Here is a 12,992-nt window from a genome sequence, read left to right as displayed (position 1 = left end):
CAGACACTGCTAGATCTTTTTTTTTTTTATACCACAGACTACCTCAGTCTTTTCAAAGCAGCATTCAGATGCTTTTCTCTGACTACAAATAAGTCAGCTAACCTCATACACCTAGACTGTCACAAAGAGGGTCCCTATTCATATCTAGTCAGTGTCATAGCTTTAAAAAGATCAAGTAAAAAAGCTTCCAACTGCAGTGAAGCGACACCTTTCCCTTAACACTGCAAAACCAGCCCAGATCCACAATCATTTCCCGTGTGCTGAATGATTTCCTCAGGGGCCTGCATCTGTGTCCAAAGGACCCCCAAGCAGCAACAGTTGCTCCTCGAAAGGAAACAGGTTCAAACTTGAAATTCTGCTCCAGTCTTACCTCCTCTACTTCCATCTTGATGGGCTGACCACTGGTAGAAGGTACTGTGCTATGTAGGGGCCTCACCTGATGCCTGGATAGAGGGTCCCCTCAGGGTATGGGGTAGGGCACAGGAAATGGCTGTCCATGGATACTCAGAGCACGCTGGCCTGCTTTCATTGGTCTGTAGCCCTATTGTCCTGCCCAGGAAGCTGGCAATCTCCTCCCCATCAGGCCCCTCTGGTCTCCCCACATTTGCCACACCCTGTACCTGGATCCTGTTGGGGGCCCAGAAGCGGAGAAGGAGGGCATGTCACCAACAAGCAGTGGGCTTGAGAAGCCCTATGAGGTATTGGGGAGCACTCTGGGGAGGCTCTCTGCCCCTGCCTTCCTCTCCCACATGGTGACAACAGAGAGAGAACTAGTTGTGGCCCATGAAGCTACAGACTGTCCGCCCAGGACAGAACTGCAGGGTGTGGGTGGCTTTGAAGGGCTTTCTTGTCACCTCTTTCTTGCCCTAAACTTGGCCCTGAGGAGAAGAGTATTTGCCCTCTCTCTCTCTCTCTCTCTCTTTTTAATACTTTAATTGGGGGGAAATTAATGGTTTAAAGTAAGTACAGTATAAAGGTACATGTATAAAGTTTCTCATTTTTCAGCAAACACTCATGCCCAGCCTAGGTCCTCCCTCATCATCATACCCCCCTACCCCCGAGTCCTTTACTTTGGTGCAATACATCAAATTGCCTTTTTTTTTTTTTTTAAAGGTAGAGACCCTCACTTTTGTCTGCGACTATTCTCAACTACTCTCCATGCAGAGATGGAGAATCCTAGGTTGGGCTTCCCAGGAGACAGCAGTCAGGTAGGGCTTGTTCCTAGACCTTGCAGGGCCTGTTGGCAGGGCAGCAGGCCTCCCACTGCAGGACAAAACTCTGCCAACCAGATCTGCGGGCTTCTGCTTTCACCCCAGACAGGCCAGTGAGGCAGGAGCCAGTGAGGCAGAAGCTGATAGGAGATCAAGGGCACCCCAGGGCCACCTTCTGTCCTGCAGTGGGAGGCCTGCTGCCCTGCCAACAGGCCCTGCAAGGTCTAGGAACAAGTCCTACCTGACTGCTGTCTCCTGGGAAGCCCAACCTAGGATTCTCCAACTCTGCGTGGAGAGTAGTTGAGAATAGTCACAGACACTACCAGGAGCCGCCTGCTGAGCCCCACCTGCGGCTGGAGCAGTTACTGGGTCACAGGGTGTCTGTGGTGACTCCTTGCAGGGAGGACTCCTGCAACCATGGACAGGTTACCCTGCAGGCTTTATAAGGCCAGGAAGTGTCTGCAGGGACAGCCCTCTTCCCCCACCAGGCTGTGGCCAAGCCCCTAAGCCTGGGCCTCAGGAGATACCTCAGCCCTGCTCAAAGCCTAAACAGCATCCCTGATACATCCTAACACCCAGTACCTGCTCCTGAATCAGAACAGCCAGAGACCATTCTGGTGGACGGTGAACCGCTGCTGGGCCACGCGCCGACCAGGAAGTCTGTGGTTGACTATGCCACAGAGCTGAGGATCCACAGCCCTATGGGGAGGGCAGGGTGTGGCCTCTGGTCCTAGACATGCCCCAGAGAGGGCCACACACACTCTGACTTCCTGGCAGTGCAACAGCCAGGCAGGGAAGGAGGCAGACCCTCCCAGGCAGAGTATGGACCTCTTTCTAGGGGTGGAAGCAGGACAGATGTGCTGTTCTGGTGAGGCTAGAGTTCCTGCTTCCTTGGTCCAGGGCCTCTCACCCCAGGAGCAGTACAGATGCTCTCCCAGCTCTATAGATGGGGAAGTACTGCTAGGATTCAAACTTGGAGCTGGTGCACTCCAAAGCTGTATTTTGAATGGACACTTTCTGAGAAGCCCCCCTGAACCAGATGGTGAGATGGGTGGGAATGGGTATGGGCTCTGTCTGACCTATTTCCTGTCCCTGGTTCCAGCAGGTACAGTCAGATCACATGGAGGTCTGGGTGAGAAGACAGGTAGGTAGCATTGCCCTCTGAAGGGAGGTTCTTATTGTTTTTATTCCCTTTCTTCTTCCTAGGGAAGGGAGCACTGGGATGGAATAGTCTATCTGCCACCTACCTATGCTGTGCTGAGAGTCTCAAGCCACGGCTGTGGGGAGTGAAGTGGACTCCTTTTATTCCAGGTTGGCACGGTGAGAGGGCAACCAGCTTGCCTCCTCCCTTGGGGAACACTGGATTGGAGGTTCTGTTGGGGTCCCGTGACTGGCTTAAGGGTAGGGAAAGAAAGAGGAGGGACACGTGAACAGTTTAGGGGGCTAAGTATCTCACAGCTGACTAAGAAGGTGATATGTCAAGTGCTGAAGAGGAGGGGAAGGAGAAAGAGAATAGGTGGTAAAAAAAAGACCTACACAGTGTGTGTGTGTGTGGGGGGCACTTGGGCCCCTAGATCACAGCCCAACCTTCAAAACTGACAGGCAAAACAAAAACAAACAAACAAACAAAAACACTTTGGGGGGGTCAGGCAGTAGCGCAGCAGGTTAAGTGCACATGGCATGAAGCACAAGGGGGCATAAGGATCCCGGTTCCAGCAGTGGAGTCGCTTCATGATCCCTCTGTCTTCCCCCTCCTCTCTTGATTTCTCTGTCCTATCCAACAACAACATCAATGGCAACAAGGGTAACAAAATGGGGGAAAAATGGCCTCCAGGAGCAGTGATAACCAGGCAATAACCCTGAAGGAGAGAGAGAGAGAGAGAGAACACAGACCTTTCACATGAGAAAATCAAGGTCCACAACTGTTAAATGGTTCCTAGGGCTATTCAGCTAAGGAGTGACAGCCAGGATAGGAGCCTGAGGGTCTTCACCTGTCTTGGAGGAGGTCCCCTTGGGCCAGACTCCAGACCTATCCATTGTCAGTGGAAAAGAGGCTCTGCTTGGTGTGACCCTGGGGTTGTGAACAAAGACTAGAGTTGCTTGCACAGAGGTTAGAAGCAGCAGGCAACCCCTGGCCATTTCAAGGCTGTCCTCAAGCTCACCAGCTGCTCTGTGACAGCAGACATACTCAGCCAAACCTCAAGCCCCAGCTTTGTTCCTGACCCAAGAGCCAACCAGATTTCTCCAGGTGTCCACCGTATCTCTTTTTCAAAAGCATACGCCTTCTGGTGTGAAGTACTGGCTTTGACCCCTAGCACCATGAGGGAGAAATAAATAGAAAAACAGGTGCAACTCCACAAATAGTGGAGCAGAGCTTAGTGTCTCTCCCTTTATCTCTCTCTCTCTCATAAAAGTATACAACAGAACAACGAAGCTGGTGCAGCAGTGTAGCACATGCATGGAGCCCTAGGTTAGTTCCCTGGCAGTGAATAAATCAATGTTGCTTTGGACCAGAAGGGCAGCCGGTTAAACACTGGGTGGCCAAGCACAGTCCTCTTCTGCATTGATGCATCTGAGCCATATATTTAACCTGGATCAATAAAGGCTGCAGACAGAAATGCTGACGGTTCCAACCACCACCCATGAGCCCTACCTGCTGAACTGGCTTCCAGCTGGGGTGGGTAGGGATACTACCTATCAGTTTGAAGGAACACTTTATTTCCTGGTGGAAAAGGAAACAGACACTTCAGGCATCTTCTTAATGGGTAAGCTCCTGACCATGTTCTGTTTCTATTTCAGTAGCAGTGGTGCTGGGGTCACAGATGGAGGGGCAGGAAGTGGGAGCACAAAAGGCCAGTGTGGGGGACCTGAGACAGCAAAGATTTTTTTTTGGGGGGGTTGCATATTGCAATCTTACCACTCTGGGCTGCTTCTTCATTCAGATATACAGAAAGTGAGACATCACAGCACTGGAGCTTCCCCTGATGTCGTAAGACCTTTCATGTAATGCCAGGGATCAGACCTGAGCTGCGTGCATGGCAAGGCATGCACTCTACCCAGTGAGTATCTCTCTAGCCCAATAAGCAGACTCCTATACTGTTCCCCCAAACTGAACCACAGAACAAAATTGTGTGTCAGGCTGGTGTTGATGCCACCAAAGAATATCCTCCTGCCAAACAGGGGACCTTATAGCAGTTCTAGACTTTTTTTTTTTTTTACAGCTTAAGGGGAGAACTTCCAGAAGCTGTCACAGTGTAGCTCAGAGTCTCTTGGGTTAGGACTCTGGGGGAGAGTGTGTCCTCTAGACGTAGCAAAAGAACTAGATTTATGCCTTTTAGGAGGGCCTATCTGGGCAGTTGAGAACCCTGGAGACACAATTCCTTCTAGGGGCCAGGTGGTAATGCACCTGGTTGAGCACACATGTTACAGCGTGCAAGGACCTAGGTCCAAGCCTCTGGTCCCGCCTGTAGAGGGAAAGGTTCACAGGTGGTGAAACAGTACTGCAAGTGTCTTTCTGTCTTTCTTCCTGTCTCCCCCTTCTCTTTCAATTTCTGGCTGGCTCTATCCAATAAATAAAATAAAATAAAGATAATAAAGATACAAGTCCTTTTATAGACCACCCCCGCACATGTCTCCACCCCTGGGATACTCTGAACAGACCAGGGGTATGAAGTGGTGGAAAAGGTCTCTTTTTATCTTATTAAATTTTACTTTATTTTTGTCAACAGGGCTTCTCTGAGGCTCTGTGTCTGTGCAATTTCACTCCTTGCACATGGTAAAGTGTACACTTTTCTGGGTGAGCTGTCTAGTGGCCAACAAAGGAATGTGAAGCCAGAGGACAGTCTGAGGACCTACGACATGTCCTACCCTTGAGCCCAATTAAAAAATATCCTTCAAGGAAGGAGAGAGAAAGAGATAGAGAAGAGAGGCAGAGATACCAAAGCACCTCTCCACCATCCATGGAACAATCCAGGCGCTGTCCATGGTGCCAAGGATCAAACCCAGGGTCTCAAACATTGTAATGTGTTGGATCTGCCCATTGAAATCAAACAGGTCTTTCTGACAATGATTTGAAATAAGCATTCTTTATCATCTACCCTCCAGGCCCACTTCTGCTCATTGGAGACAAATACACCTCATCTTTGTCATAAAGCCTTACTTTGAATATCTGAGGCTGTTTCACATGCACACCTGTACTATGGAGAGCAGACAACACAGTTTCTTTTGATCTGTCCACACAAAGCTCTCATTTGGGTGTTATATTATATGACCCTTACCCAGATATCACATGGTCCTTCAACTACTGTCACAAAGACCCTCCCCTAGCTGTCACAGGGAGTCCTTTCAAGTCTTAAAGGAAGGCTGGCGGCTGAGCCCACTATGCTTAAGTGGATGCTGAATACAAACTCAGCAGCTGCATGTGGTAGGGCAGGAATCTGATTTGTGAGTGCTGGGCTTCAGCACCCAGCCCTAAACTAGCCAACCCTTGGGTGGCCTATTCCTGACATAAGTGTCATGCCACTTCTTCAATCACTGTTTCAGTTAGCTGAGATCCATAGGAGAACCAGAGTGTCTAGAAGCAAGAAAACAGAGAGTATAGGGGGTGTTCTCCTCAAAGATGGGTCAGCAAACTGCTAAGACCCACTGACCCTATCCACCTGAGACTGTCTGCACTTCTCAGAGTGGTTTTCACATTTTTTTTTCATTCTCATAAAAAATAATGTAGTGAACAATCTCCTAAGTAAACCTTTGTGTATATAGGCTTATTACCCCAAGAATGCATTTTTTAAAAAACTTCTTTATTGGGGTACTATTTTAAATTTAACAGTAAATACAATAGTTTGTACACAACATTTCTCAGTTTTCCACATAACAATACAGCCCCCACTAGGTCCTCTGTCATCCTTTTTGGACTTATAATCCCCCACCCCCCACTCCAGAGTCTTTTACTTTGGTGCAATACACCAACTCCAGTTCAGATTCTACTTGTGTTTTCTCTTCTGATCTTGTTTTTCAACTTCTGCCTGAGAGTGACATCATCCCATATTCATCCTTCTGTTTCTGACTTATTTCACTTAACATGATTTGTTCAAGCTCCATCCAAGATGGGCTGAAAACAGTAAAATCACTATTTTTAATAGCTAAGTATATTGTGTATATAGATCACATTGTGTATATAGATCACAAATTTCTCAGCCACTCATCTGTTGTTGGACACCTGGGTTGCTTCCAGATTTTGGCTATTACAAATTGTGCTGCTAAGAACATAGGTATGTTTTGGATGGATGTGTTGTGTTCCTTAGGCGATATCTCCGGTCCATTTCTAGCCTTCTGAGAGGTCTCCAGAAGGCTCTCCACAGGGGTTGGGCCAATTGACATTCCCACCAGCAGTGCAGGAGGGTTCCTTTGACCCTACAACTTCTCCAGCATTTATTGCTGCTACCTTTTCTGATGTATGACATTCTCACAGGAGTGAGGTGGTATCTCATTCTTGTCTTTATTTGCATTTCTCTATCAATGACTTGGAGCATTTTTTTTTTCATGTATTTCTTGGCCTTTTGGATCTCTTCTATGATGAATATTCTGTTCATGTCCTCTTCCCATTTATGGATGGGGTATTTGTTTTCTTGTTGAGTTTGGCAAGCTCTTTATATACTTTGGTTCTTAAACTCTTGTCTGATGTATGGCCTGTAAAGATCTTCTCCCATTCTGTGAGGGGTCTCTTGGTTTGGGTAGTGGCTTCTTTTGCTGTGAAGAAGCTTTTTAATTTGATGTAGTCCCATAGGTTTATACCTGCCTTAGTCTTCTTTGTAATTGGATTCGTTTCATTGAAGATGTCTTTAAAATTTATGCGGAAGAGTTCTGCCAATAATTTCTTCTAGGTATCTGATAGTATCTGGTCTAACATCCAAGTCCTTGATCTACTTGGAATTTACCTTTGTATTTGGTGAAATATAGTGGTTCAGTTTCATTCTTCTGCACGTTTCAACCCATTTTTTCCAACACCATTTGTTGAAGAGACTCCCCTGTCCCTATTTAATAGTCTGGGCACCTTTGTCAAAGATTAGGTGTTCATAGGTGTGGGGCTTACTTCTGGGCTCTCAATTCTATTCCACTGGTCAGTGTGTCTATTTATGTTCCAGTACCAAGCAGTTTTGATTACAATGGCCCTATTGTTTTGATTACAATGGCCCTATTACAATTTGAGATCTGGGAGTGTGGTGCCTCCAGTTCTGTTCTTTCTTCTTAAGATCGTTTTGGCAATTCTAGGCCTTTTCTGGTTCCAGATTAACATTTGTAGCATTTGTTCTATTCTCCTAAAAAATATGGTTGGGATCTTGATGGGGATAGCATTAAATTTGTAGATGGCTCTGGGTAGTATATTCATTTTAATGATGTTAATTCTTCCATCCCATGAACATGTAATATCTTTCTTTTTTTGGAATATCTTTCCACTTCTTTGTGTCTTTTTCTATTTCCTTAAGTAGTGACTCATAATTTTCAGTATACAAGTCTTTCACTTCTTTGGTTAGGTTTATTCCTAGATATTTTATTGTTTGGTTTTCACATCTTAAAAGGTGGAGTCCGGCAGAAGTGCAATGGGTTAAGCATAGGTGGTGCAAAGCACAAAGACTGGTGTAAGGATCCTGGTTTGAGCCCCTGGCTCCCCACCTGCAGGGGAGTCACTTCACAAGCGGTGAAGCAGGTCTGCAGGTGTCTATCTTTCTCTCCCCCTCTCTGTCTTCCCCTCCTCTCTCCATTTATTTCTGTCCTATCCAACAACAACGACATCAACAAAAACAACAGCAATAAAACAAGGGCAACAAAAGGGAATAAATACAAAAATATTAAAAAAAAAGGTTTAAAGAGGGGGGTCGGGCGTTAGTACAGTAGTTTAAGTGCACATGGTGCAAAGCGCAATGACTGGTGTAAGGATCCCGGTTTGAGCACCCGGCTCCCCACCTGCAAGGGGATCGCTTCACAGGCGGTGAAGCAGGTCTGCAGGTGTCTATCTTCTTTCACCCTCTCTGTCTTCCCCTCCTCTCTCCATTTCTCTGTCCTATCCAACAACAACATCAATGGCAATAATAACAATAACGACAACAATGAGATCAACAAAATGGGATAAATGGCTTCCAGGAGCAGTGGATTTGTGGTGTAGGCACTGAGCCCCAGCAATAACCCTGGATTCAAAAAAAAAAAAAGGTTTAAAGGGAAGCAATAGAACAATATCTCAAAGGACATGAAGATCACATAAATTCAGATACTGCTGTCCATAGTATTATTTGCAGATCTGTGATCTGTGACTCTGGAAAAAAGTGACATCCACCACCAGGACATTAGGTCAGAAGCAGAGATCCTTCTGGTGTCCAACAGTAGGCTGGGGTCTTATCCTGCTTTGTGGACATTCTGTGTCAGGAAGGGGAACCTCTCAAGGTCAAAGCTGAGCAAGCCCCTGACCCCATGGCTTGGAGGGGGCTCTATAGGAGGGGAGGAGGCACAGATGTCCTTGTGCACCCCTAGTTCTAATTAACCTGCCTTTTTATTGCTAAGTTTCCTTTCCTTCCCTTCCTTCCCTTTCCTTTCCTTTTTTTCCCTCCCTTCCTCCTTCTTTTCTTTCTTCTACCAGGGAATCACTTGGGGCTCAGTGTCTGCATGACAATTCCACTGCTTGCAGTGGCCATTTTCTTTTTCTTTATTTGATAGGACAGAGAAAAACTGAGAAGAGAAGGGAAGGTGGAGAAGACAGACACAGACACAGACACAGACACCTGTAGTACTTGCTCTACCACTTGTGAAGCTTGCTCTCCTGTAGGTAAAGAGCAGGGGCTTGAACCGGGTTCTTGAGCATGACAATCCTTTGCTAGTAATTCTGACCATAGAACTGTAAACCAGATTAATCAGTACCAGAATAAACTCGTGAAGTCGCCCTCTTGGCTACTCTGAGACTCCACTTGCTTGGGACAGGTGGCCGTGGGATGCAGGCTACTGCCTTGGATTCCTGACTATTTTGGGTGACTCTCTTTGCCTCATTTATTTTTGATTTGAGTTGCTCATACAGACTGTTCTTTCTCGCTCTGGCACTGCAGTGAAATCAGCATGGTATTTATAAACGCTGCTGGGGCTGCCACCTCATGATGAACACAGATGAGTTAAGGCACCTGGGGAGGCCACTGGGGGTAAGGTGGCCTGCCCTGTTCTAAGTCCTAAAGACTACATACTATGGCCACCGACCGGGTGCTGCACTGAGGCTTGGGTGTCCTGGGCAGTATAACTGGGAGGGGGCAAGACCAAGCTGCTGGTGACTTCTATGCATTGCAGGGATCAGGCGTCAGTTTGCTGAATTCTTGTCTTCCAGTCTTATAATGCTGGTATAATTTCCTGCTAACCAGCAGATGATAGCAGAGGAAACTAAGGGTTGGAGCAACTAAGGCCTAGTCAGCTGGTGAATGACACACACATTTCTTTTCAGAGTTCACACCTCAACCTGCAGAGCTGCTTACTGGGCCATCTCCCACCCAGAGTATGGGGCCTGCCTGCCTTGTTCTCTGTGACCCCTTTCGTGCTCTGGATACATCTGCTCCAGACAGCAGTGCTTTCCTTCTACTGACAAGGACCAGGGAAAGCCTGAGCCAGCAGGGTGGTGGGAGGAGCGAGAGCAGGAGAGTTCTTTCTGATGTTCTTCAGAGGGAGCAGGAGGGGAGCCTCCAGTCTCAGTATCTCCTCAAGGGACCGTCCTAGTGGGAGAATACAGCCCCCACAGACTTAAACCAGGATCTCAGGGAATGGCTCCCTGGACAGTCTCCACCAGGCCCGCAGGTCTTCAGTTCCCCAGGGGACAACGCCTGGTTTTGAGCATGCACAGCATCAGGGATCTCATGGGCTTGTGTGCATAGGTGTAGAGACACATGGATATGCGAGCGTGTGTGCACACACACACACCCCACAATCACTGCCTCATCATCTTTTCCTTCATAATCTCCTCTGCCACCTCTACCAATTCCACCGCCACTTCTAGTATGTCTACCTGTACATCTCTACCACAATGATCTCTATCACCTCCACCATCTTCCCCTCCACCTTAATCATTTTCACTACCTATACCTCTATTACCTCCACCTTCATCCACTGAAGCTTCCCCTGGTGTTGTGGTACTCTCACATGGTGTACCTGGGTCTTGCACATGGGTCACACGGATGGTGATGCAGGTGCTCTGCCAGGTGAGTTATCTCACCAGCCCCTGGAACCAGAAATTCTCCAGAAATCTTCCTCTGACACCTGTTTTGTCTTAATCTCCTGACCTCACTAGCACCACCAGCTCATCCTGCATGCTGGTTCAGTTTAGGAAGGGCCATTGCTGGTCTCCTGGGAGACCCCCTAGCCCTAGCAGAGTCTCTTTGAGGCCTTCATCCTGGCCTAGGATACATGGAAGAGAAGCCTTTGGGTGTTCCTGGTCTATCTTTTTTTTTTTTTTTAAGATTTATTTATTTATTAGTGAGAAAGATTTATTTATTAGTGAGGAGTGAGAGAAAGAACCAGCTATCACTCAGATGCATGTGCTACCAGGGAGTGAACTTGAGACCATGTGCTTGAGAGAGTCCAGTGCTTTATCCACTGCACCACCTCTCGGACCATACACTCATGGTCTATTAATAGCACCAGAGCTGGTTAGAGGGAGAACTTCCTAGGGCTGCCATTCACTGTTCATCTCCCCTTATATCACCTCCATCCCAGGCTGGTTCACTTTCCCTGAGAACTCCTACTTTCAGTGTTCTGCTATTGGAAGCCCTGCCCCCACCCCATGACCCTCCAGGGTGGTTCTTCTGCTCCTCTCCAGGCTTTAGTTCTCACCATCATTCCATTGTTGACCACAGCTGCTCTTTCAGGCTAGCTCCCACCCTGAGTTCCGGGTTCAGATTCAAGGCTGGTTGCTGGTTCTGTGCACATAGGCATCCCCAGAACCTCTGCTCTCTGGCTCCTCTCTACTGCCGGCCTCTGGGGCTCTTGTCCAGACCAGTCACCTGTCACCATAGTTCCATTCCTAGCTCTCAGCTGTGCTCCATTACATCATGCTGCTCTCCAAAGTCCTCACTGCTACCCACAGCAGACATTAGGAGCCATCCCCAGCCAGCCCTGCTTCTCCAATTTCCTCTCTCCTCTCTGGCTCTCCTGCATACCTGCCTGCCTCTTAGCCCTCATGTTCTGTGCCTGTGGTGGCCCCTACTCTTTTCTTGCTGCTCCCTTAGAGTGGGGGTGCTGCCACATCTCCCCTTCTCTCAGGTGTTTCACCTGTCTCAGGGGTCAATGCAGAGATTACTTCTCAGCACTATTGGCAGTGGCTACCCTGGGTTTGCTGACAGAAGGGAGGAGGCAGACACTTTTCATTTCTCACATCTCCACTGTTTCTTCTACATAATGCACCTGAAGTCTCACAATTTTGAGAAGCAAAGAGCTGGGACAGGTCTACTCAGTTACAAGGCTGACACTCTTGCTGTAACTTTCTCCATCTAATACTTGTGTAATGATTTCTGAAGAATACTTGGAATTTTGTTTATTTTGGCTTAAATTTTTCACCCTTGTAAAACTGTAAATCTGTGTATCCAATCCATGGAAAACAGGGCAATTTCAAACCTGCATTAGAGAATAAATACTTGGTTGGGTCTTTGGTCAGTGTGAACCAACATGATGGGCCAAGGTTGGGCTGGCATCTGATTCTGCAAAATCAAATAAACTGTCTCATTTTCTGCCTTTCTCAAGTCTCCTGAGTCCATTCTTGGGGTGAACAGGTAGATTTATTTCTAACAGCCTAAGCAAAATGTACTGACAAATGACTAGGGTTCTTAAACAATCATTCTGCTTTCAAAAGCTTGTCCACCATCACATAAGTGTGTAAGGCATAACAAATCAACCAAAGAAAGTAAGATTACATACACTGAAATAATTATAACAAGTTCTCTCTCATTTAGCTGTACTTCTTTTCTTTCTATATTCTTCATTTATAGATTTAAGAAGCCAGTTCTCCTCCTGCACTGTTGTTTGGAAATGTTAATCAATCCAATCTATGTGGAAAGCAGTCTGGAGAAGTCTCAGAATGCTAGAAGTAGACCTACCCTATGACCCTGCAATTCCTCTCTGGGGATATATCCTAAGGAAACAAACACACCCATTCAAAAAGATCTCTGTGACTGAGTCTTTTTAATACAAAGGCTGAGTCTTTGATATTTTACCTCTCTAAAAAGCCTATACCAGGGAGAACAGAAGCAACCAGTGGCACAGCTATACACAAATAATGTCAAAGGACATAAATTATGGTGATGTTGGATATTATACAGCAAATCCTAACAAAGGGATTTTTCAAAGTTAACCCAAATAATGTGATTATAACAATAACTATCTATTGTCTTCTTGAACCCTAAGACAGCAGGAACTTCATATTTCCACTATAGAGCCTATATTTCCCAGTCCTGGAACCCTTAGGGTGGGGTGTACTTTCCTGCATGCTTCTCTCAAGTCATACCAAATAATACTGCATCCGCTGATCCCAACCTAATGAACACAACGAGTACCACCTCAGCATGCTTCACTTCAGATTGTGTCCACAGACTTCAGGTGTGGAATGACAACCCTCCAGCTTCATTACTCGGGTGAGACCTTTCCTTTCATAGTATTCTCTAATTCCATTCCAGGCAGTTCACTACCTAACACAGTCCCAAAAACCTAGATACAGACCAGGTTACGTGAGATAGAGCATATGTTCACACGTATCCATAAACTAGGGCA

At 46.8% G+C, this 12,992-nt stretch overlaps 1 protein-coding gene across 3 annotated transcripts in view; it reads right to left on the bottom strand.

Moving 5' to 3' along the window:
- KCNAB2 (potassium voltage-gated channel subfamily A regulatory beta subunit 2) overlaps positions 1–12,992 on the bottom strand; it is a 106,557-nt gene that overhangs the window by 74,792 nt on the left and 18,773 nt on the right. The window contains exon 1 of one of the 3 annotated variants that reach the window (XM_060201333.1): positions 1,794–1,920. The exons of the other annotated variants lie outside the window; for them this stretch is intronic. The gene's annotated coding sequence lies outside the window, so the exon portion shown is untranslated. Of the gene's footprint in view, positions 1–1,793; positions 1,921–12,992 lie in introns of those variants that run through there. 3 annotated transcript variants of the gene reach the window in all.

Source organism: Erinaceus europaeus, chromosome 11, assembly GCF_950295315.1.
Source record: "Erinaceus europaeus chromosome 11, mEriEur2.1, whole genome shotgun sequence".
NCBI lineage: Eukaryota > Metazoa > Chordata > Mammalia > Eulipotyphla > Erinaceidae > Erinaceus > Erinaceus europaeus.
Note: the sequence above shows the minus strand (reverse complement) of the source record. Positions and strands in the feature narration are given on the sequence as shown.